General features: G+C 37.7%; 1 long non-coding RNA gene across 1 annotated transcript in view; it reads left to right on the top strand.

Moving 5' to 3' along the window:
- Positions 1 to 15,473: 15,473 nt before the first annotated feature.
- The window catches only part of LOC121521336, a 105,002-nt gene continuing 95,764 nt past the window's right edge, over positions 15,474 to 24,711 (top strand). Inside the window, exons 1-2 of the long non-coding RNA XR_005992846.1 lie at positions 15,474 to 15,672; positions 18,978 to 19,039. This is a non-coding gene — a long non-coding RNA (uncharacterized LOC121521336). The remainder of the gene's footprint in view (positions 15,673 to 18,977; positions 19,040 to 24,711) is intronic.

Below are 24,711 nucleotides of genomic sequence, written 5' to 3'. Positions count from 1 at the left end.
CATTGTGTGCATTAAAGTTGTCCTAATCAGAAATAATGCTAAAGGAAGTGAGAATAAGAAAGAAAAGGGGTCGGTGTAAGAGAGAGCAGATATATACACCCTGCAGCTAGTGTGAATTTGGCCTTTCTGCCCTCAAATAAGACTGTCTCCCTTTGTGACCACCTTGTGTGTGTAATAATTACATGCAGTGAAGTGTGACAAAGGTGGATTCAGGTTGTTTCATTTGATTAATTAGTAGGGCTGAGAGGCAGGTAAAACTCTTGGAGTTAACAATGAGGCTGGAAAAAAGGAAGACATATTTCCATATAAAAATGACTTTTCCATCTCTCCTCCTGAGAGCAGCTGATGAAGAGGAGCTCGTGTGTCTGGCTCGCTGCCCTCACGGTCATTGTTCTGCTGCAGATTTATGAGCTCGGACTGAAACACATCTGGTCAAGAGTGCTTCTCTGTATTTTACATAATATTCTCCCTCTTCAGTGAGATTCGGTCTTTTGCTTTAGGAGGTGAGATCAGACTATTAAAAACAAGGTTGCCAGATTTTTCAGTTCTCTGCAACTTTTCAGTACCACGTTTAGAATGATATATTCTCTGTTATTTCAATGTTTGACAATATCCAGATGCACCAAAGCGTTGGAAAACTTCAGATCTTCAGTAACAAAACGCTGCCAGGAGGAAAGAGAGAGCACTATCCAAAGCGCACTGATAAGATGGACATGTTGCCATTGTATTAGTAACATTTAGACATAGAATGCATCTAGCTCTGAATGCATTTGTCATCATATAAAAATAACATTGCATGTTTGTATGAATTAAGATTGAGATTGTTTTTTGGGGGGATTAATGATTCAGCTCTGAGAAATGCTGCCACCATTTATATTCCTTCTGAACTATAACAAGATGACGATGTTGCAAGCTACCAAAAAAGCATAAATTCTTCTTTCATAAAATCATCTTAACCCTCTACAGTGGCAAATAGAATTTAAACAGACATAATTTCAAACTCTGCAGCAAAATTGTCCAAGCCAAATGGCAATGATTAAGCTAAAGTAGCAGGTATTATGGAAACTAGACCATGGACAAAAACAGATTCTCTTTAAAACTCACACTAGTCAGTCTCAAATACATGCCTCTGTTCTGCAGTCTTCTTTTAATGCTTTGCTGCAGTGTGTTTGAGAGAGTTTGGTTTCGTTTCCCTGATGGGTTAACAATATTCAGTGCTCATCTAAATTATTAACTGTTTCTTTATTTTGGTTGGATCTTATTGACATTGTGTGGTTTTAAATTGCTGCCTTTTATTGCTGTTGTCTGCTTGGAGACATCACGAAGAGCAGAAAGTGGTATCTAACAGGGATCAAACAACAAAGAAAATCAAGATGTTGTTATTGAGGGCGTGAACAATGTGAATGAAAAACAAACATGAAATATTATTGTATGATAAAACAAAAAGTGGCCTTGTTTTCTTAGATTTAGCTTTCATAGTAGACCTCATATATAAAACCTATAGTCCAAAATATACAGTAAAAAAATGCTGTGATTGTCAAATCTCATGAACCCATATTTGATTCACAACAGAACAACATATCAGATGTTGAAACGGAGACATTTTACCATTTTATGACATCATTTTGAATTTGAATGCAGCATCTCAAAGTAGTTGGGACAGGGCCATGTTTATCATGCATAGCATCCCCTGTTGTTTAACAACAGTCTGCAAATGTCTGGGGCGTGACGAGACCACTTACTGGAGTTCTGGCAGAAGAATGTTGTCCCATTCTTGTCTGACATAATGTTCTAGTGATCCAGTAGCAAGGTTATAATAGTTTTTAATTTTTCATTATTATTATTATTATTTTTTTCACTTTTTGTGTTCAATTTCAGTTTAGAATTAATTCGTTTTTACTGCTGGTTTGTTAGTTTAGTTTTATTTAGCAAAAATTATTTAAAAAATATTTTTCATAAGTTTTAGTGTTATTTATTTATTTATTTATTTATTTATTTTTGGCTACATGTCAGGACTCAGTGAACATCATACATTCTTAAAAACATACAGTGCTTAACAAATTTATTAGACCACCTGTCATATTTGTCTCAAAGACCATCCAGCATCATGAAGTGCTTTAATGCAGATTCTTTCATTTTCAGTGAGCTTTCCACGTTTTACCATTTTGAACAGGAATGAGGAATTTCAAACTGAATTCACCCAAATTTGAGCCAGCTCACTGGACTTCTCTGTGAATGAAATGACATGAAATGTCAAAATGTCTCAGCTTCAACATCTGATATATTGTTTGTATTCTATCGTGAATAAATTATGGGTTTATGAGATTTGAAAATTATTCCATTCTGTTTTTATTTTCATTTTATGCAGTGCCCGACTGTTTTTCTTTTTTTTTTAATTAGGGTTGTAAAAACTTCAACAGATCAGCGGTAGAGTTGCTGATCTCTAAACTAGAAGGTCAGGGCTTTGATCCTCTCCTCCTAAATTCAGACAAAAAAGTCCTTTTGTAGGACACTGATCCTAAGATTTTTCCCACTGCTATGTCTGTGGTGTGTATGTATATGTATGAATGAGTAAACCTAGCTTATACTGAAGAACACTTTGCAAAGCAGCCCTCACAATGTGTGTGTATGTAGAGTGATTAGGTGTGAATGAGTAAGTGTGACTTGTGCTGTAAAAAGTGCTTTGAGTAGTCAGAAAACTAGAAAAGCTACATAAGCTGAGTCCATCTATTTTTGAGTTAAACATGCAGTGGTCACTGTGCTCTACATACACTAGATGGTGCTGTTGTCAAAGATTCAGAACTGCTTGAATCCACACCGCACAAGTACAAGAAGACCAAACTAAGCCAATTTTGAAACTTCAATACAACACTGGTGAAAGTCAGACAGTTTTAGTTCCGGTTTTGATACCAGGGAAATAAAAACAGAAGTCCTTGAGACCCAGTTTTGTGTAAATTCTTGCTTTTATACACCTGAAACTGTGAGCAATCTCCTGTACATTTTCTAAATTGCAAAATAAATTGGAAATGTTTCAGTCACCAGTGTATTTGTTCAACTGTTTCTCTCTTCTCTCTATCTGTTAAAGATGAAAAGAACATTTTGACTTTCTTACAATACAGCAGCACATGAATGAAGCATGGCTGATGTACATACATAGATTTTGATATTTTTTATTCTAGTAACTATGTTCCTCTAGGAGAGGGTCATCTAAACCACTGGTGTCAAATTTAAGGCCCAGGGGCCAAATGCAGCCTGCAGTGCAGTTTTACCCGGCCTGCAAGATCATATCTTATTAGAATTTGCCTGCCGCTATGAGGTCTGCAGATTTCCCCCAATATAAAAATGTAAATTTAACCTTGAAGATAAAAAAAAAATCCTTAAGCTATAAAAATCTGAAAAAGTAGAGACTAGAAATAATTAGATGAAAATTCAGGAATGAGGGAAAGAAATAAAACTGTGTTTTAATTTCATATTTTCATTTTGCATACCAAGATTATGACTGAAACTTAGGATTTTGAATTTTTATTTCATATTTTGACCTTTTAAATTAATAATTTTGACCTTTTTTCTCATATTTTGACCTTTAAGAGTCACAATTTTGAATTTTATCTTCTATTTTGACTTTTTAAACTCTTGATTTTGTACTTTATCTCATATATTTACATTTTAAAAACTTTATTTTGATGTTTAATTTTATATTTTGACCTTTAGGACTTATAAAGTTGGCTTTTTATCTCAGATTTTGAGCCTTTAAATTCATTTATTTAGCATTTAATTGATATGGACACACAGTAACATTGATTCTGTGATATTTAACTATTTCGGCTTTTTTTTTTTTTTTTTAGAAATCTTAATCATTTATTATCACTGATTCATTTCCCACAAAATTCATTACCTGTGAATACATGGTTGACAGTTTAAATCTTGACCCTGTAGGCCCTCAGTTTCAACCTAAATCCAGATTTCGGCCCTTGCTGTGATTGAGTTTGACATCCCTGATCTAAACTGTAGGCTGTCCTTGTTTTAGTATGGGCATTTAAATTCAACAGTGATCATCACAACCTCCCTGTCTTGCTCTGATAGAGAAGGTTTCATAAGTGAGAGTGAGACTAATGCAGAAAATACAGACTGACACACCTAATACAATCCCTGTTATCTTTAAATCACCTGACAACTCCTACTGTTCTCAGGCAGTGTATTATTCTTCAATCAAGTGTGTAATCTGACAGTGTAATCAGATTACAATCATCGGAGCACTGTAATCTGACTCCTGTTCTGACCTTACAAAGACACTGCTCATGTGGGATGGTTAAACAGCCTGTCGGCCATCTTGTGCAGGGAATGTAAACATGACGGTCACGTAGATGATACTCTTACCGCATCAGTTTGTTTGTTCAGCATCGGTTCAGTCTGGGTCCCGTGAGAACGCTCCGTCTTATTGGTTCCTCACAGGACACAAAGTGAGTCAGGGTCTTCTGCTGCAACGTACACTTCAGGATTTGGACAGTTACAATTTTGTAATCTTTTGCTTCTATGTTTGAATCAAACAATCAGGATGTGAATGAAGTGTAGAACTTGAGCTATAATTTGAGGGGTTCCACAAAAATATGGCATTTATCATTTAGGAATTACAGAGATTACCTCCATTATCAGCAGCTCAAAAATAGTCAGTTAATGAAGGAGCAGTTTCATGGCCAGGTTGGTCTGTTTTCTTCTCACTTCTATACAAATGAAGCACATTAAAGGTAAGGAGAGGATTTTAAGTGATGAATTGGCATCTGGTAGCTATTTGACTGGAGCTATCATTATGAAGTCTAAAGAGGTATCAACACAAGTGATGGAGGCTGTAAATAAATCAATAAATACATAAAAAAACTAATGACTAGGAGAGGTAAGTGGGAGATATAGCAGAGAAGCAGAAAGTCTACTGACCCGTTTTCATTCAGATCCACTGTGCAAAGCAATTCATACAAACTGTGTCACTATCTAAATAATCATAGACTGTAACTGTAACAATTAAAAGAAGAGTGATTTACTGCATATGATGCAAATTCATTTCATGAATATTAAAAGGCGTCTAACAAGAATTTGCAGCCAATCAAATATCTGTAAAGAAAAGTAGATTTAGTTTTATTCACTGTTTAATTTTGTTTGCATTACCTTTAGTTAACAAGTCTTTTAAACTAATTAATCTTTTGTATGCTTTTGTACATTTTCTGTTTTTCATAATTCCCCATTTTAGTCTTACGGAGGTCAAAAGTATATCAACAATGTGAGATAACAATGTTTATCTGCTGTCCATCCATCTATTTTCCACACTGCCTATCTCGTTAGGAGTCAAAGTGGGGCTGGAGCCTATCCCAGCGGTCACTGGGTGACAGACTGGGTACAACCTGGACCGGTCGCCAGTCACTCACAGGGCTGACATGTAGAGACAGACAACCAGGCATGCTCACACTCACAGCTACGGCCAATTAAGAGTCACCAATTAACCTAACCGGCATGTCTTTGGTGGTGGGAGGCAGCAGGAGTACCCGGAGACAACCCACGCATGGGGAGAACATGCAAACACACTGCACAGAAAATGACTGGAAAGTGAACCATGAACCTTCTTGCTGCCGTGTAGCTATGTTAATCTGTTGTGTCCGACCAATTTAATGCTGGTATCTGGCATATATCATTTCTAGAGCTGAACCTTACTAGAATGATGATTTTTTTTTCTTTCTGCTGTGTACTGTATGAGATGTTTATAATAAAAAATGAGAAACTATACCAGATACATGTAACCTTTCTTTTTGTACATGAATATTTTTTAATAAAACAGTTACATTTTTTCTTCTTTGGCTATTTAAGTCTTTTTAAGATTGAAAATCTAAACCACCTCCTTCTTTTATCACACACCCCAGCCATTTGACAGCGACTTTGACACACAAGGAGGAAGACGAGGAAAGGTGGAGAGAGAAAAGTGCACTTCCTCTCACTCCATGGAGTAATACGTTTCATCTTGTATTTTTCAGTCAAACTTGATGTTTGTGAAAGTGTTAGGTATTACCAACCACTACTAAACTTTTCATGTCTGATAGACAAGGTTTAGCTTTCTTTAGCAGGATATTCCAATGAATTTCAACAAGAAATTCTAATGCTGTTCATGGTTACGTTAAGTCTGTGGTGTTAGCCCTGTGACTTGTAACTTGTAAACTTGAACAATCAACTGTGCTGTTAACAGGCCGTACATGTGGCCATAGCACTGATGAGCCACAGCACTTATGAGCCACAGCATGGGTGAGCACCAGTATGAGGTGCTGCTGAAAGCTGGAATGCACTCTGCCTCACATAACTTAGCTTCTGCCTTGAGCATCAAGCCAGTGTATCTGTGATGGCAGCAGCGTCACCTGTAGCACAAACATTTTTACATTCAGACTCACATACTGCATCCACAGCATCAATTTTATGTCAGCTGATGGTGTTATGACAGACATTTATTATAGACTAGTCAAGGGAACAAGAAAACGTGTGCTTTTGATAAACACTGAAACAGAAGTGGCAGCATGACGTGCTTCAAATCACATGACACCAGTCTTGAGGTGTGACTACTGACATGAAAGACTGAGAAACAATAAAATGTTTAGCCTCACTAAAAGCTAAATTAAAAAAAAAATCTTACTGGGTAGAAGAAGTCACCAACTTGACAAACTCTGATCTATTTTCATGGTCAAAGATGAGGAAAAATGCCAGCACAATGTGAGTGTTACATCAAAACAAGCACTGAAAATTACATCAGTATTTGTAATTAGCTAAAATGTTATTTCAAACAGTGGTATTGGCTCTAATTTTCACAATCAGTTTATTTCTGTGCTGATAACGTTCTGATATCACCATATCAGGGATGACCCAATGACTGCAAGCTAGTTAAGGAAGAGCTGCGCTGATTCATACATGAAAAGCATCATTCTCACTGTCTTCTATCACAAGCATCCTCCTAATATTGCAGGCTATTTAGGCTGTAAGATTTCCAGTCTCCTCCTCCACTCGGTATTAGCCTGCAGGTTTCAACAGGGGGTTAAGATAGCTTGTCACCACTCCATAATCTCTGCATATAAATTTAATCTGCAAGGAGTGATGAGGTCAGAGCCTAGATGACAAAAACAAACTATGTTCTGATGCTACAATAAACATTTAAGCTATGACAGAAGTGAATTAGAGTTAATGAAATCAAGAGAGAGGCCAAACACCACAATAACTCACTTCACCTTTAAATTCTGAAGGTTAGAAGTGGAAAACACCGACATGAAGGGCCAGAGTGAACTTCCAGGAACAAAAATAAGATTACACAATTGTACTGTTAGGCTGAGACCAATATTCCACTGGCTAAAAGAGCCTTCACATCCAGGAACATGAGACTGTAAAGCACCCTGAACCAAACAAGATAATAATATCACTAGCTCAAAATAATCCTGGTTATTGGTTTAGGGATGAGATAATGGTCAAGAGAAAATAAACCCAAGTAGAATTACTGCTCAGCAGATCGCTGCAGCTCTAGCTGAAGAGAACTAGGAAAAGATATTCTTTGTTTGTAAACAGAAGAGGATGAGATTCTTGCCCGTCTCGCTGTAGATGACTGAGTCTGTTTGTTTTTTTAAGATGATGCAGTTTACTTTGGATTTTCCCCTCTGTGCCCGTTGGTTTACAGTGGTAAAGCCTGAGACATTCCTGCTCATAAACAAGAGTTTCAGCTTTGCCATTGTAAAACATCCTGCAGGGTTTGTTCCACATCAAGCTAAAACGGCACAGAGGCTTGATAAAGAGAGCCAGAAAACATATAATGTCAGAATATCCTCTGTTTTCTTCTTTTTTTTTTTTATCATATTAAGTGGATAAAAATCTTATTTACACCGACTTGAATCATTTGAATTGATTCTTACTTGATTTGTTACAGTCCTAAAAAGGGCATCCTTAAGGGGAGAGAGTCTTCTGGAGCCCTGCCACATTTATAGGCCATAAAGTTAGTAAAAACATTATTGAGTGGTATTATGCTAATACAGTATCCCAGGGTATTTTAAAAAGAGCTACAGTGTTGCTTTACTCATCATAGATACAACTGGCTTTAAATTTGCCTGTTTTAAATGTTATAAAAATGATGAAAACCACTGTTAATTATGTGGGGCTAATTTGTCTAATAGTAGGGATGTAAGGATGAACTCAACACACAATTCAACACAAATCCTGATTTTTGTTCCACGATATGATTTGAATCCCGATTTTTCTTTTCTTTTTTTTAACAAATAAGACTTTTGCCATTTCTAATATACTTTTTGGTTCAAATCCCAAATACTTGCACATTTTTTATTACCTTGAAGAAAAGTTAGACTGAGAATGTCTCTTTTGGATGTATTTATAAAATAGAAAAGTGTCAGAACATAAATAAAGCAAAATATAAAATAAGGTAATTCTCTTTTAATTCCCATTAAATTGCAAAGGTGGAGCATGTGTTCCTGGCTTGGAATTTACATGTTTTTCTAAAGGAATATATATCTATATATCTACATTCTCAGGCAGATGTTGAGACCTCTCTTTTTTCACAATGCCCTTGAATAAACTCTGTCACTTGGAGAGACATGCTTTTGCTAGAGGAGAAAGCAGTGTTTTCTTTACACCACTGGAGTGGACAGCTCCACCTCACACCACATTGCTACATTGTTGATTAGCTTGGTGGGAACAGTTCCAGTAGTTTCTGTTTGGATGCGTGAACAGCTGTGGCTGTTGAACCCTGCAGGAAAAAAAGCTGCAACTTGTCTCACTCGTCCCAGTAAACGACTCACTTGGGGTTCACTCAAACCAGCTTGGTTGGCCAAATTAAATGTATGGGAGAAGCACTTGATGCGCTAGTTTGGCTAACTCTTGGCAATGTTTACCATGCATAAGTGATGTGAACAGCAGCTCTGTGATTTTCTCTGTCTAGTTCCCATTCAGTAATAGTTGACTTCAGAACTGTAGTATTGTTTTCTCCCAGTATGTGTCAAAGAGAAGACGAGCTTTAATTCACTGGTTATCAGATGGGCTGTGTTCGTCAGAGGCCCAGCTTTCTGTTATTGAAATACACTCTGCATCCCTGACTGTTTTACTTAAAAGATGATGGCACACTGCAAAGTTTTCATCCACTCCTGCCATGACTGCTTAGCACAAAGTTCGAAGCATCCTGACGTGCTGCCCCACAATGGCAGCTATAGCCCTCCGTGACTGACACATTTGGACACATCCTGCAGCCGCTCAGCATGCTGTCAGCACGGCTAGCGATGTACGATCAGTGATCTGCAGCTTCGGAGTTGGTGATGTTAGAATCTACAGCTGTTCTTTTATTGGCAGAATGACAAAGAGAGGATTAGTTCAGCTTAAATTGTCATTGACCCAAAGTTTATTGAAGATTACAAAAAAGGTAACAAAATGTCACAAATATCACCCATCTGTGTGTCTACACCCTTGCTCTGCGCAGAGCTTAGAGAAAAGCGAGCTCCCAGAGAAGAAAAAACCCTGAGAACCCAGAGGTGTCTGCTTTTAACCCTTTAGAGCAGTGGTTCTCAATCTTTTTCAGTTGTGTACCCCCTGTGAAGTATTTTTTCAGCCAAGTACCCCCTAAACAGCGCAAAGCTTTTTGGCTCAAAAGAAAGACATTAAAGAGTGCTGTGACAGCCGTCTGATTTATCAAACTTGATCAAACTGATACACAATTTTAAATTTTAAATACATATTTTTTTTAACATTTTAAATGTTAAAATTGCATGACTAAATTCATGGCAGATCTTCTCATGGCTTCTCATGGGTCCAACCATTTTGCCATGGGGGAAACTCAGGGGGTTTTAGGGTCTTTAAATTTAACTAATTTACAAAATAGAAACTCCACTTCATAAACTTAAGGTCCTTACACTCCAGACGCAAATTTTTTGTGCAAATTATTTACACAAAATATTTACTTTTCGAACCTGTAGCGAATCAATGCAAGCTTTCACACAGCTTCCACACCAGCAACATCATTTTTAACCGTGTGCCGGTAATACTGCATACCTTGGGAAAATTTGGGAAGGGTTTAATGTAAGATGTAATGATATATCCTGAATCGGCTAAAAATCCATACAAATAAAGAAGGATTTAAATCAATACAGCACAATTTGTGTTGCAATACTCAGTCTGAACAGCAGGTGGTGCTGCGTACCTTTAATTCTGCTTATTAACATCATAAACTCTCTTTATTTGACCCAAAAGCAGCAGGTAAACTAAACAGCCATAGCACAAGTGGGTGAAAACTTTGCCGTAGTGGACGGTTAGTCCTCTTTTAAGTAAAACAGTCAGAGATGCTGATAGTGTTTTTAAATACAAACCCTTTTTTGTAAAATAGAATTAACCTCTTTTTGGTAATCATATTGTGGACCATTTAACAAAACTAAGGGATATAATGTCATACTTCATTACCACGCCATGATGTGCACAAAAGTAAGGATGCCAGAAAAAAAAAAATTATAAAATAAATAACTAGGCGCAGTTAGCAGGCAAAAACGTGTTTTTTCTTCTCAAAGTCTGACGGCTGTACCGCAACAAAGTCAGTGTGCTGTCTCTGTCAGCCTGCCTGGGGCTTTAACACAAGCTAAGTACTGCTTTGGCTGGTCTCAGAGCTCAGTGCTGCAGCTCTTCCTCTTACAACAGCTTAAACAACCGTTTAAAAGTCTATGTTAACTTATGACTTTCTTTTCTAGGTCCACAGTGAGTCAAAGATCCAGGCTGCAATGTTAAATGAGGTCAGAAAAGCTGCTGTAAACTAGCCGTATTCTCCGGTACAGCATCCAAGGCTAAGCTAACTCAATGCTAAACACAATGCTTCCGTCAAGCTCTTCAAAATAAAAGTCTGCGGCTGTTATTTTTCTGAAACGCTTTTATTGTGATCGCCTTTACTAGGAAATGTTTTCAAGTCATTAGTAGCTTAACACACCTCATCAGGTTAGAGATGAAATGCGAAACTTGGAGTGCAGTTAGAAGTAAACCTAGAGAGACAGAAAAAAAAAAAACATGTTTTCTGTGCTCCTATACTTGGACATAAATTAAGTATGCCATCAAAGGCTTGTTTTAAGGGGAGAAGGGGGTCAATAACACTTGAATTTGGATTAAAAAGCATTATCTCTTTTTAATTTTGTATATAAAATATATAATATATATGATACAATACTGTTATCGTCAAAGGCCAAAAAAACAAAAAAAAAAAAACGTGATATGATTTTATGATATGAGGCCACATCGCCCAGGCCTAATCTGAACCCAAAAAGAACCTGTTAACATACTTTCAGATCCAAATAAGGTAAATATCAGCCAGGAGGCACCAACGCTACCAATCAACACATGCATTTGTATAGATAGATCACATCTATGGAGGGCTCACTCACAGGCTGCACTTGTTCTTTATTCTTCTTTCTTTCTGTGGAAACATATTTCTGTTATGCTTTCCCCTTTTGCCAAAATGATGCCACATCTCAGGCAGGTTCAAAGGAAATCCTCATATAGCACCACAGCTCTTTCTATTCTCGCTGTTTCATGGAGGGAAAATCAATAGAAACATTTGAGGAAACCTGAGCAGCCAGGCCTCATTACACTACAACCAGAAATGCAGCAGCAATCGATTACTTCAGCCAGAAGCTAAATCTGGAGCATCACAGTCAACTTGACTTAAATATGCATGTCTCTGGATTTTCACTGGTGGTTTTTAAGGTTATTTTAGATCCATTACAGCTTCAGCTACTCTGTTACAGTTTCCTTAATCAATGCACCAATGCAAGGACTCCACTTATTGTACCTTTAACTCTGTCTCTACTCCCTGGTTTCTAATTTTGTCCAGTTGTCAATCCATTACACACTACACTTTAAGTCTTCACTCCTGTTTCCGTTCTCTCAGTCGCTGAACTTTAGATGGGGTCCTCAGTCCTTGTTCCTGTCCCAGCCTCTAATCTCAGCCTCGCCCTTACAAAATTCACAGACTCTGCACTGACACAGCTGGACTATCACTCTGTCACCACCACAGGGACTATCTGTTAACAGGAAGTGGGCTGACTTTATGCGTCAGGGCTTATTTTATTATTTCCTCTTCAGGACCAACCAATCAGAACAGGATCCATACTCGGGAACGGACCACCAGCTCAGTGGACCGTCGGGAAACATCTGCTCGGGTTAGGGAGGGTGTCGAACATTTTTGAAGTAAACCAAAGCTGAGTGGAGCTGCCAGGTCAAGACTGCTGAATGTCTGACCTGCTGACAGGAGAGGGACACTTACACAACACACAGACTAATATGAATTTTCTGAAATTACGTAGAAAGCCTCTAAATTGTGCTGGTTTACATTACATATCAACAAAACTAAGTGTGCTTTGGTATTTACTGACATTTGGCCAAGATGTTAATGTGATGTCTTAATGACAGATGACTGTGCTGAGGAAAAATATGGATGTTATTTGTATATCCAATAAGAAAACACACAAAAGTAACTCATTTTGAGCGGTCACTAGGGATTTGAATGCCCAAGGCAAAGACCATTATGAGGCCAATCTCTGTTTAGCTGTAGAGACCTCTCTTTTTATCAAAGCCAAAAAAATACAGGACATCTGAAATAGTAATACTACAATACCCAAAAATATGTCTTTGCCTCTTAGAGCAGCTTCATATCTCAAACTTTCCACATATTTTAGCATGTCTTGTGACAAGGTGTAAAAATATAGGCTCAGAATAGGTGCAATATACTTTCTTCTGCCATAAATCAAACACTTTTAATAACGGTATGGCATTTAACCACACAGTGATCCAACGATTCATTGTTTCCAAATGACTACAGGGATTTAACTGACTTGGCCTATACTTTGCTCAAAATGAAGACATTTTGAAATGTTTTGAAGGGCTTGGACCTTGCTGTGAACAGGGGGTCCTCCTTGAGGACTTAAATAGATTATTTAAACCTATGCTAATTAGTGGTGCCCTATTCATCTAATCCCAATCAAGATCCAATGACAGGTTGTGCAAATACAATCACATAAAAAGCTGCAGTTTTTTGTATATGTTATTGAAAGATTTACAAAAATGCCTACAAAAAGACCTTTAAGTTTGCAATAGTGCCACTCCTGCACTTTGTAGAAGTACCTTTATTTCTAAAAAAGGACAAACACTTTTTTTTAATACTGAGTGATTTTGAAAGCAACTCTGCACAAACTCCAGGCTTTTTTATGCCACTTAACACTTGTATGTTTTGAGTTGAGAAATAATACTTAAAAACTTGCATTCTCTGCATTTTCCTTGATAACCAATCAAGTAGACACGATACCATTTATGTGGTATATCATTATTACCTCCGCCAAGGACGTTATGTGATCGGCAGGGTTTGTTAGTTAGTTAGTTCGTTTTTTTGTTAGCAACATAACTCAATCCCAGCAGCATTTGTGGGTGTGTTTTTATTCAACATATTGGAGATTTACAGAGTTTGAAAGACGCCCGGTTGAGGAGACGAGTCAGAGCATAACAGAGAGAAAGACAGCGATCTGTAGCGAGAATACTCACAATGCTGGGAGGACTAGAGGAATATTCACCCTCTGCCACCCTCTGACTTCCAGTCGTCCAGTGAGACCATGGGTGAGACTGTCAATGCATCTGTTGGCACCGGCAGGCAATGCTTCGCCATGACAGTCCACCCATAGTGAAGCCAATGCTTTGCCTCACGTGGTGGGGGGCACATGAGGATGGACCCAGGAATTTTTTAAAGGATTCTTCACAATTGGGAGATAGGGCTAATGGTGCAGGTCTGCACTCGCCGAGTGCTTTTCTAGTTGCAACTGCAAATAGCAATACTGGCAAGCATAATCACAGTCACATAATATCACCAAATTGTGCGAGTAGGGAGTAGCTGCAGTCGGGGAGCCTGCAGTGTCAGGACTGCAGTTGTAGGACCCTGGTTTCTCCCCACAGCACCATCCACCATAGGAGACTGCAGTTCAAGGAAAGAATTCGGACAACAAACAAGTGTGAGTACTAAGAAAGTTTTGTTTGTCATTAAAAATCAAGCCTTTTGCCTAAACTTAACTGGAAAATAAACGTTGGCTTTACAAAGTGTGTAATAAGATTGCATTACTTTAGCTTAGTACAACATTAATATGTTTATGAGAGTTTGTTGCACCTGTGTTAGCATGTTTAATAGAACTTATTTAGCTAACACTACCTGTTTAATATTGCCAGATTGTCGTTTCGGCCAAGACTATTGTTGGGTAAAACTATGTTATTGAGCTTTTAGACAAGTGTCATTTCACAATCAACAGATAGGATTAATTAAAGCTATGCAGGTGGTTGTGGTCAGTTATAATTAACCCCACCACACTGACAGTGAATTGCCAAAACAGGGCGTTTTCACAAGATGTCCTAGCGTCATAAACAGGTTAAGTTTGCCTGTTGTTACCGCTTTTCTTTGAGGTCTAATTGTAAATTCAACGCAATGATTTATTAACATTTTTATTGTAAAACCATGTTGTGATTTGGCAAGCCCAACCATATCCTAATTCAGTTGTTGAATCAATATTACTATAATTAATTTTAGTCAGCTTCCAAGGATGATAAATGAATCAAGATATTTGGGTGGAATGAACCTTTACAACTATACATGATAAGTAAGACTATTACTTGGTGGAATAAATCTTAAAACTACAGCAAAAAGTATTTGGCTGCCAGGGTCCTAAACAGCGGTCCTACAACTGCGGTGCTGAAACCAGCCTTTCCCAAAGGGGTTGGCGCTGTGGTAAAAAAACCAGGGTCCTCGAACTGTGGTCCTGAACCTGCAGCCTTCACGCCTGCGGGAACGTAGTATTGAATTGTGCAGCACCAAATCTTTTGAATGTTCTGTTATGCACTTTATAATGAAAATTTCGTATGAGAATTAGAGGACTCTTTCTTAATCAATGTTGGTTACATGCTGCTACTAAGATATACCTTGTTGATGTAAAGCTGCCTGATCTTATTTGTTAACTGTTCTTGTACCACTATCTCACTATCTGCAAACCAATTTCAACCCCTGTGGAACAATAAAGCTCTAAACTGAAGTCCAAACACGGCCCAGGTTTGACATACCCTCAAAGCAGCCAGTATTAGCCCCTACACTAAAACAAGGTACCACAACATCACCAATAGTCATTAAACCAAACAACCAGTCAGCTAGCCTAGCCTACAAAGAACCAGTGGAAACACAATTTCGACCTTAACAGTTTAACACACAACTCAACCAGGCTAAAAAACAAAGAGAAAATCTCACATAAAGTTATTTGCTAAAAGGAATAACTTGCATAAAACATCAAAAACAAGGAGCTCGACGCACAAGTATCAAACGTCCAACACCAGCAGAGCCTCTTTCCCCTTAGCAGCAGCTTTGACTGACTCCTGTGGCGGCGGAACTTTACCTTTTCGACGTCCGTAGGAAGTTCACAGTTGAGCTGGGCAGAAGGGTGGTTGTCGGTGACTTCTTCGAGAAAATGTGACAGGAAGATTTACAAGACGGGAGGCGTGACGATGGCACTAGCTAACATGCTACCAAACGGACAAGACAGCTACACTGGACTCCAGGTTAGGAGCAGGCGCGCGACAGTTGTTTGAAAGTTTAACGGTCGGCACGAGGTGAGCGAAGTAAACTGTATGATGACCAAAGAGAGGCCTTATTATCTGATCGCTACGAAACATCCTGTAGGCAGCTGCCTCCTCTGTGGTGGAGTTTCCAGCACAGTGTTACTCGACAATGCTCGATCAGAGAGCCAAACAGTTGAAAAATACCTTTGAAAGAGCCTCAATCTATATAGTGAAAGTGGAAAAAAAGGTTAAAGTGGCAATTAAAAAATTTAAGGTGGCAAAAATGGCCAAAAGGCGTCAAAATGTGGCATAAATGGGTGAAAACGGACTGAAAGAGGCAAAAATGTGTCAGAAGTGTCAAAAAATGAGTTACAGGTGGCAAAAATGGTCAAAAGTGGTAAAAACTTAGAGAAAAAATCAGTTAAAAGTGACTAAAACGGGCAAAAAAACAGTTGCAAAAATGGGCAAGAAGCTGTTAAAAGGTGGCAAAAATTGGAAAAAAGTGGCACCCTTTTAATTGCAAAATTCAGCTTGCATGGGCAGAAAGTGGAAAAAAAAGGGGGGGGGGGGTGGGAGGGGGTGGGGGTAGCAAAAAGCAGGACAGAAGTGGCAAAAATGGGCCAAAAGCAGCATATATGGACTATAAGTGACAAAAAAAAAGGGAGAAATGGAAAAAGTGCAAATAAGGGCATGGAAATATACAGACAAAAATGAAGGTGACAGCTAAGTGTAATTCAGCCTACTGTATAAGCATGTGAAACAAACTGATTAATGTGAAGTGCAATGGGTCATTTCTGAGGTCAAAGTTTCCTTTTTTAATTTTTTTTTTTCTGGTGGCATAATATTTCAAATGAAGACATAAAAGAGCCACAAATCATCACAAAAGAGCCACATATGGCTCCACAGCCACGCATTGAGTAACACTGTTCTGGCATGCTAATATTGATGAGGTAACCGTTGAAATGGGGAGACTACTTTTTTACAGGGTTCCTGCATCTCCTTGAAGAACCTTACATAGTTTTTCATTTCACAATTTAAATTCAAGGCCATAAAAAACCTAAAAAGTCAGATTTTTACCAGTGAGAGGCCTTAAATTATAATCTATAACATGCCCTTAACCAATCTTTGTTTTCCAGCCAACACTACATGATTTAAACATCTTTCTCCACAAATTGCTGTATTAGTATTCTACAGAATTCAGGGAATTGTGTTGGATATTCTAAATTTCTCTGATTTTCTCTGACTCACTGTAATTAAATAGACTCTGTACTATTGTAAAATACTAGTCCAGTTCTCAAACATCTGTGCTACCAGGTTGCCTATATGAAAATCTCTGCCACAAACCCTTATTTTGACAAGTCTACCCCAACAGAAAATGTTATTCTGCTTGCTGATTAGGGCTGTGCAATTAATCGAAAATTAGATTCAATGGAATTATTGCCCGCAGCAATTTTCAAATAGCAGAAGGTGCAATATTTCTTTAACCCGAAATTTGTGTCAAAATGCTGATTTAAAACTTTTTTTTGCTGCAGAGATGTTATGCATTACATAATCATGCAATTATTCAAGTGCCATTGTTTTTGAATAGTCTACAAAAAAATCTAATTTTCTAATTTTTGAGCTATTTTCTTGTTAAATTTAAGAATGACATAAAATGATCACTCTCTTCAATACAACAATTTATATCCAGTTTGAAATACAAGTCAAAATCATCATGATAAAGTATTTTTTTCAAAATTTTTCAGCCCTTGTTTAGTCTAATTTGATTGCTTAATTGCTTGTATTTTTGGAAAATACATAAGATGAGAATAATCACATTTCAAATCGCAATTGAAATATTGGGGAAAAAAAATAGCAATTAGATTATTTTCCCAAATCGTTAAGCCCGATTGTTGATGCTTAAATAGTTAGAATCAGTGCAGCACGCCTTCTTTAATGCGTTATGATAGATATCACCATATGACATATTGATAGAATAAAGACATCAAATGTAACAGAAATCATTCAATTTCAGCATTTATGACCAAAAAACATCTTTGACCCATACTACTAGGCATTTTTATAAAAATGTCATTCAATCAGAATATCCAGTCCTGGTCAAGTGTACCACAAGACCATTTTCCCCTGCAAAAATGGTATTTTCTCAGTGCAGGTCTGAAAAAGTCTAAGAGTAGATTTTTAAAAGTGTGTTGGAACCCTGTTCCTAGAAATAAATGACTGCCCAGCTTGTTTTATTTAGGCCTGTATAATAATGTTGAAAGTAAATTTCCTTCACAGTTATTCTTTCGATTACTCTCGCACTGAACAGAAAGACGGCGGTACGCTGATAATCATGTGACTTTAAATACTTTTCCAGGTCACAGTGCCATAAGATAATGATATAACAACGTCACAAGAAACACAGCAAACAATGAATTCATTCTGTTTCACGTAGACAAAGGATGTGTTCATCTCCCTCTTCTCATTCAGGAATTTGACACAACTCTTCAGAGTAAAACATTTCCTGACAAAATGTAAAACTGTGTGATCCTAGGCATCTTTGGGCAAGGCTGTTTCTTAAATAGATCAGGTAGCATTTCGGTTTGAGAAATATTAAAGATGGATTATTAGAGAACTACTCCATGTGGTACCAGAACACAAATTTCTCATTTACTTGCTTGCTTGCAGTTTTTGCGGCACTCTCTGATCTGGCAACCCCTTATATTTCAGTATAGATTAACCACTTCCGTAATGCCGTAAGCACATGGTTTAAAGACAAAACTGCATCCAAAGTATGAGTGGTGCATATACAAAGCCACAGAAATAAATAAATAGAGAGAGAAATAGAGAGAAGGACTGACTTGTTTGCAGTGTACAAGTACAATCAGGTAAAGATTTCAAATTTTGTGCTATTAAAGGAAAGTTTAAAAAGATTAAAACGCAAAAAAAAAAAAAAAAAAAAACTAGTGAGAATCAAAAATGCATCAAGGTTACTTTGGATTCAGATCTTCCTTGGGTACACACACTGAAAAAAAGAATTTAAGCTAGTTTTGATTTTTGATGCAGTTATTCATACTATAAGAAAATGAAACAAGACTGCATGTGCTAAAAGAGAAAACAGATTGATTCCCGTTGTATTTTTTTCCTCCTTAACCCACTCATTTTTGAAACCTTGTTGAAATGTGGGTCTTGATAATATTCCTGCAGACTTGTGTTGAATAAATCACCTTACATTTTTCTTTAAATGTACATCTTTAAATGACCTTTAAAGGAGCAGAAACATTTTGTTCTTTATCTGTTTTTATCAAAGTTTATACCTCGTGCTCCAGGGCTGGACTGTGCAGTAGTAAATACCTCATCCTCTTCCTTTCTCACAGGTTCATTGTTACAGAGGTAATGAGGTGATGGAGACGACGATGACTGGGGCTCAACTCCAGACGTGAGTCAGACTTCAGAGCATTATGACTTCATGAGCCTAAAGTAGAAACAGCCATTGTCCCATTTCCCTTCACCTCTTATCTTATCAAATAATAACATGACACACAATAACCTGCACACACATGCCTTATGTAAACCTGTAGGCTGGGCTGCCTATGGGTCTAAGTTTCTCCATAGAGAAGTACTCATTTCACCGTATACATCTACACTATATGGACTCACTCACAGTGCAACACATCTGCATGTTGGAAGAAGTGGAATTGTGTTAGTCCAGGGGTCGGGAACCTTTTTGGTTGAAAGGGCCATTTTTGCCAGAACCCCCTTCCAGAAAATCTTTGAAGAGCCGCAAAACACATTTGAACCTTCCAATGAAGGTGACGCAGTCAGTTAGCCTAAGTCTTTGTCTATTGACATAACTGATTGAGCAAAGGTATGTGGCCATCCACTGATGTTTTATCACACTGATAACTTTCCACCTAGTAGTTAATTTATTCTTACTTTGCATTTTAATCATAATTTAAATTTTGATGCATTTATGGATTTAGACCTACAATAGAAACAGCTGTTACATATTTTTATTTTTATCTGCTATTATCAGCCAGTGATTATTTATTTTTATCCTTAATGATACTAATATAATCATAATCATTATTTCTTTATTCATCAAAACACACTCCTTACACCTGCTGTCTGACAGAGTTAATACAGGATATTGAAGTAGCCTACTGTTCACCTACAGATGAAACCTCCTCTTCATCTCCTCTCTCTATGCTGCTGTCTGTCTATGTCACATACAGGTGTGCAGTAGGAAAGATGTATTTTGGCATGATCAATAAACAGTAGCATCCATGATCACTGGGTCACAGACTTCAGCAACAATTCAGTCAGAAAGACAAACTGGAGCAACCACGATAATCACTCCAAATATCCATGAGAGTAGAACCAGCCGTTTACAGCCTTTCTCCCTCTCTGTGAGTGACACATGTCAGCACCATGGACAGCGCCACATTAACGCACATGACATTCTCAGTTCAAACATCAACCATCTGATCTTTTACAACACAAATTCCCACTCGTACATAACCTTGCATTCATTGAACGGCAAAGATATTTTATGTAATCATCAAATGTATCAATCTTCTGAATGATAATATCGACTTCACAGCAGCAGAGTAAAAAATAACAATAAAACGTGAGCTTACCTGTTTATTTTGCTCAAACAGCCCTCTATTGATCCCTTGGCTTCCCTTCTCTCTTTCTTTACCTGACTGATGCTGTTAAGTGTGAACTCGTCTTAGTTTTTCACACTGTCATTAACTGCTCACATTCTCCTCTGACACTACTTTGGACGCACCAGCTTTGTATGAAACTTATCGAGGTTGATCGTTGTTTTCACTTTCCGACCTTCCCTCTTGCTGCTAAACAAGATTTCAGAAATTCAAAACTTAACTCGCGTGATGAGCAAAACTCCTGCTCCAGACCCTTGTTCCCTAGACAGGAAATCGCCATGCGCTGTGTCATAGAGGCATGATATGATGCCTATTTAAGTTGATAAAATAGGCCTATCTGTAAAAATAATGTTAGAAGTAAATAATAAAATTAAAAAAAACTATCTCTATATAGCATTACAAAAAATTTTCATCTAATGTAAAAAAAATTTTCCTTTATTTCAAATTTGGCACAGCTGCAGAGAGCCACTTGGGAGGGACAAAAGAGCCGCATGCGGCTTTGGAGCCGCGGTTTCCCGACCCCCGTGTTAGTCCTACCAGAACTGGTCTTTTAAAAAGCACATCAACATGTTAGTCAGACTGAAATTATACTCAATCAGGTTTCTCAGGCTGGAGTAATACTTCCTGCTTCCCTTGTAATTGCATGTGTCGTCATTACCGTTCTTGTAAATATTTTTTCCTGTGAGTTACTGGAGCAGACCTTCACATGGTGACACCCGAGGAGTTTACTTAATTCTGAGAACTCACATTATAGTTACTTCAATAATCAATAATAAAACCAGATCAGCTTAGACTGATGACCAGCAGATGACCAGCACTTTGTGTCTTCAACATTGTCCTCACAAACCTTTTTTGATAGTAAGAACACCATGTATCTCATCATCATTCTATCCAAAAATGATTATTGACACAAAGTCTTTTCTTGCATCACCCACTCCCACCACTATTACAGGCTTAAGAGTGACCCTTACTCTAACATCAACCTTAAGTCTGTCCTAAATCCACTCAGTAAGCTGCTGACCTAAAACAGCCTCTAGAGGAAGTGAAGTCTGGACTGAATGTTCTCACAAAGTTAGAACACACACAAACTCTCACTCAAAGGACATGAGGACATAACACCAGTGCCTGTGAATCTTGAAGATTGCAGCTTGTTGGTGAGTCACCGCTCAATACTGTGAGGGAAAACTGTAATTCACCGAAGCAATTTCAGCTCGACATGGACAGGGGTCTGTTTATAGCTGTAATCAGCAGAAATATATGGGGGCCTTTTTGTTGAAGTGTCCACTCTTTGAAGATTTCTCTGTCTTTTTCTGCAGACATATCACTATTGTTTCTTTTATTCTCTTGGTTCTTTTGTCTGGAATAGTCAGTAATGCTGGCTCCTCATGATAGTCCTTTCAAGCTTTTGAGATTTGTTTTTCACTTCTTCAAATACAAATTCATCCTACTTCTTTATGTCTCAAAATAATAGCTGCTGATGAAAATCTCAAGTCACTGAGTGCTAAATGATCCCAGTCCATTGATAGTGTTTTTCTCAGCACATGGAGATAATAGCATGAACTGGAGTTAATTACATGTCTGCTCTTCCTAACCATCTTTTATCTCCATCATGTTGATGATATGGGAGCCAGCTGCTAAAGCTCATCTGTTGATAGTTTCCTTTTGTGTTTTTTCCAGTATCCAACTAAAACAAGAACTTAAGTTTAATTGTGGCCTGTAGGCTCTAAAAACGTGTATTTTTGTGCAATGAAATGAAGTTTTTATAGTTAGAAGAAGATGACTATTGTTGCTAAAGATTAGTGTGTTCATTGATCAGTCTGCAGATTGCTTCTGCAACTCCATGCTGCTCAAACATTGCTGAAAATAGAACAACAGTGCACATGAGAAGTGTTGGAATTTCCTTAAACCAGCATTCCTTTAGTTGGCCAGCAGGGGGATTCCACTGACTATAGTAGTCAATGACAAATTGGTCTTACTTTAACTTTATAAAAATTTTCCACGTTATATGATGGTGCCAATCTCTTGTCTAAGGTCTTCTTCATCACAGCATGATGTTAAACTTGTAAACAATTGTCCAGTATAGTGTAAATTAGACAAAAAGTCATGGTGTGCTTTCAGGTGCAGTAACTTTGTGATTGACAGTGTGACTGTGTTTATTCTGTGTTGGTTTGAATCTCTGACAATCTGAATATATGGCTGTTCAGGCTGTTAGAGCCTGCATTTTCCTAGCCAGATTTACCATCTTTATAAATGTCACAGTATCCACGATTAATGATGCAAATGCAAATAAAGCTCGCCTTAGCCAAAAGGAAGCATTGGCAACCCCTGGCTAAAGAAAGCAACAAAAACGTAACAAAACAAAGGTATAGTAGAGATGTGCTGATTGTGAAAATTAGGGTAAAACCAATGTTTGAATAACAGTTTAGCTGACAACCAATGTTATCATATTTTTCATCACTTCTTTTGGTGTAACACCCCCATATTAGCAACATTTTTCTCTACATTTGGCTCAAAAACAGATCAGAGTTTGTCCAACAGGTGACTTTTTCTGCCCAGTAGAAAATGTCTCATTTGATTCAGCAGTTTCGTGTGCTACATGTAAGAACTAAGTTGATCGGACAGAACAGATAAACACTGGCTACTGCTATCTGTTCATGCCTCATTATTTACCAAAGGTTGATACCAAAGGCTGATTTCAGCTGATGCCACAGTTAATCAGATCCATCTCTGCATCCCTGCTTCACAAAAACCAAAACTGACTTTCATTGCCAAGTACATTTTCACATCTAGGGAATCTGACTTGGTGTTTGGTGCAGAACAGATAACAGAGGAAGAATAAAAAGAGGCCAGTGAAAATATTGGGAGGCTAGAAATTTAAATAGAACATTATAGAAAAATGTAGTGGCAAAAAAACAAAATACAATATAAACACACCTCAAAAGTGATACATACTCTGAGTTCTTATCATATTTTACCATAGGTGGGTTTTTTTTCCTTTGGCAAAGGCAAGTGTCTTTAACCTTGTATTCCAAGAGGCCCCTACATCAAGGCCTAAGCTTTGCAAAAAGCCCCAAAATGTCTTCACATCAAGAGATTAAATGACATGTAGTAAATAAAACGTATGAGTTTATGGCAGAAGAATGTATTTGCACCAATAATGAACATGTATCTTTTAACTATAATTGGTGGCCTGTCTGTATCGATTTGCACGCCACACCGTTGCTCCAATTGTTCTGGACTCCTCTCGATAGATTTCTTGGGTGTACCTGTTTGAAAATGGTGCTATAACAAAATCATAAATATGTACAGATTTTCTATAAAATTCAAAGTTGTTTCACTTTTCGTTTTAGTTTGCCCTCCCTCACTTTAACCATCCCCCATGACATGTATAACACATACTCTCACTCCAACACAGTGCCAAAGAGGGGGTCTATCTCCATGGCATAGGATGCATTTCACATCTATCAGGGAAACAGTTCATAGGTAGTGTTTGGGAGGGGCAGAACCTTAGAAAATATTCCAAAAGTGAAGGGACAAATATTCCATCCAAAACATATGATGTAGCAGGAGTAAACTACAAAACCTGAGCTGGACAGGCAACCTTTACTGCTGTTCACTATCACTGGAGCCAGATGGTAAATAAACACTTGCCCAAGCTGGTAGGGAGAAGAGCAAGATCATCTTTTCCACCAAGAAAAATGTTCAGCGTGGTTGTTTGCTCTCTTTTCAAAACAGAAATAATATCCAGTTTCTTTAACCCTTAGGAGTCCACAGTCACACTGGTGTGATTTATCATCTGCTATTTTTGTCACATGAAAACAAAGACGCATTTTGCGTTGCAATCACTTAGTGTGGAAAGCATGATTTTTACGCTTTCTTTCCATTTTATTCAATGTCAATAGGCTAAGTAAAACTGGAAATATGATCATTTGAATTTGATATGAAAATTAATTTTACACATAGGGGAGAGTGGACCATACTATACATTTTTCTTTTTTTTTTTTTTTTTTTTTGGTTATTTCTTTATAAAATGACAATTTATTGTTTTAAATAACAATTTAAAAAAAACAATTTTTGGGGGGTTGTGTCTTTGGATGTACTATATCTAATAGAGTAAGTTAAAGGAGACATTTTTTACCCCTTTTTCCTTTTAAGTATGTCATTTTGGGACACCTTTAGAATAGTTATTTTTGATGTGCAGCTCAAAAAACTCCTCACTTATCTTATACTGGAGATAGGAAAACCCCTATTTTCAGCAGATCTCGCCTACTGCTGAAAATGCTCCGTTTTAGTCCTGTCTCTTTAAGTCTCAAAGATGTCCGTGACCTTACCGTTCTCTGGTTGGCCAGCTTGGTCAAAGCTTCCTGGGGGCTGAACAATGTGCCGAACTGTTTTCTCGGCCCATTGATCACCGAGTTTTGCTTAGTTTACTCATTGGGCTTTT

The sequence above is a fragment of the Cheilinus undulatus genome, linkage group 2, assembly GCF_018320785.1.
Source record: "Cheilinus undulatus linkage group 2, ASM1832078v1, whole genome shotgun sequence".
Lineage (NCBI taxonomy): Eukaryota > Metazoa > Chordata > Actinopteri > Labriformes > Labridae > Cheilinus > Cheilinus undulatus.
Note: the sequence above shows the minus strand (reverse complement) of the source record. Positions and strands in the feature narration are given on the sequence as shown.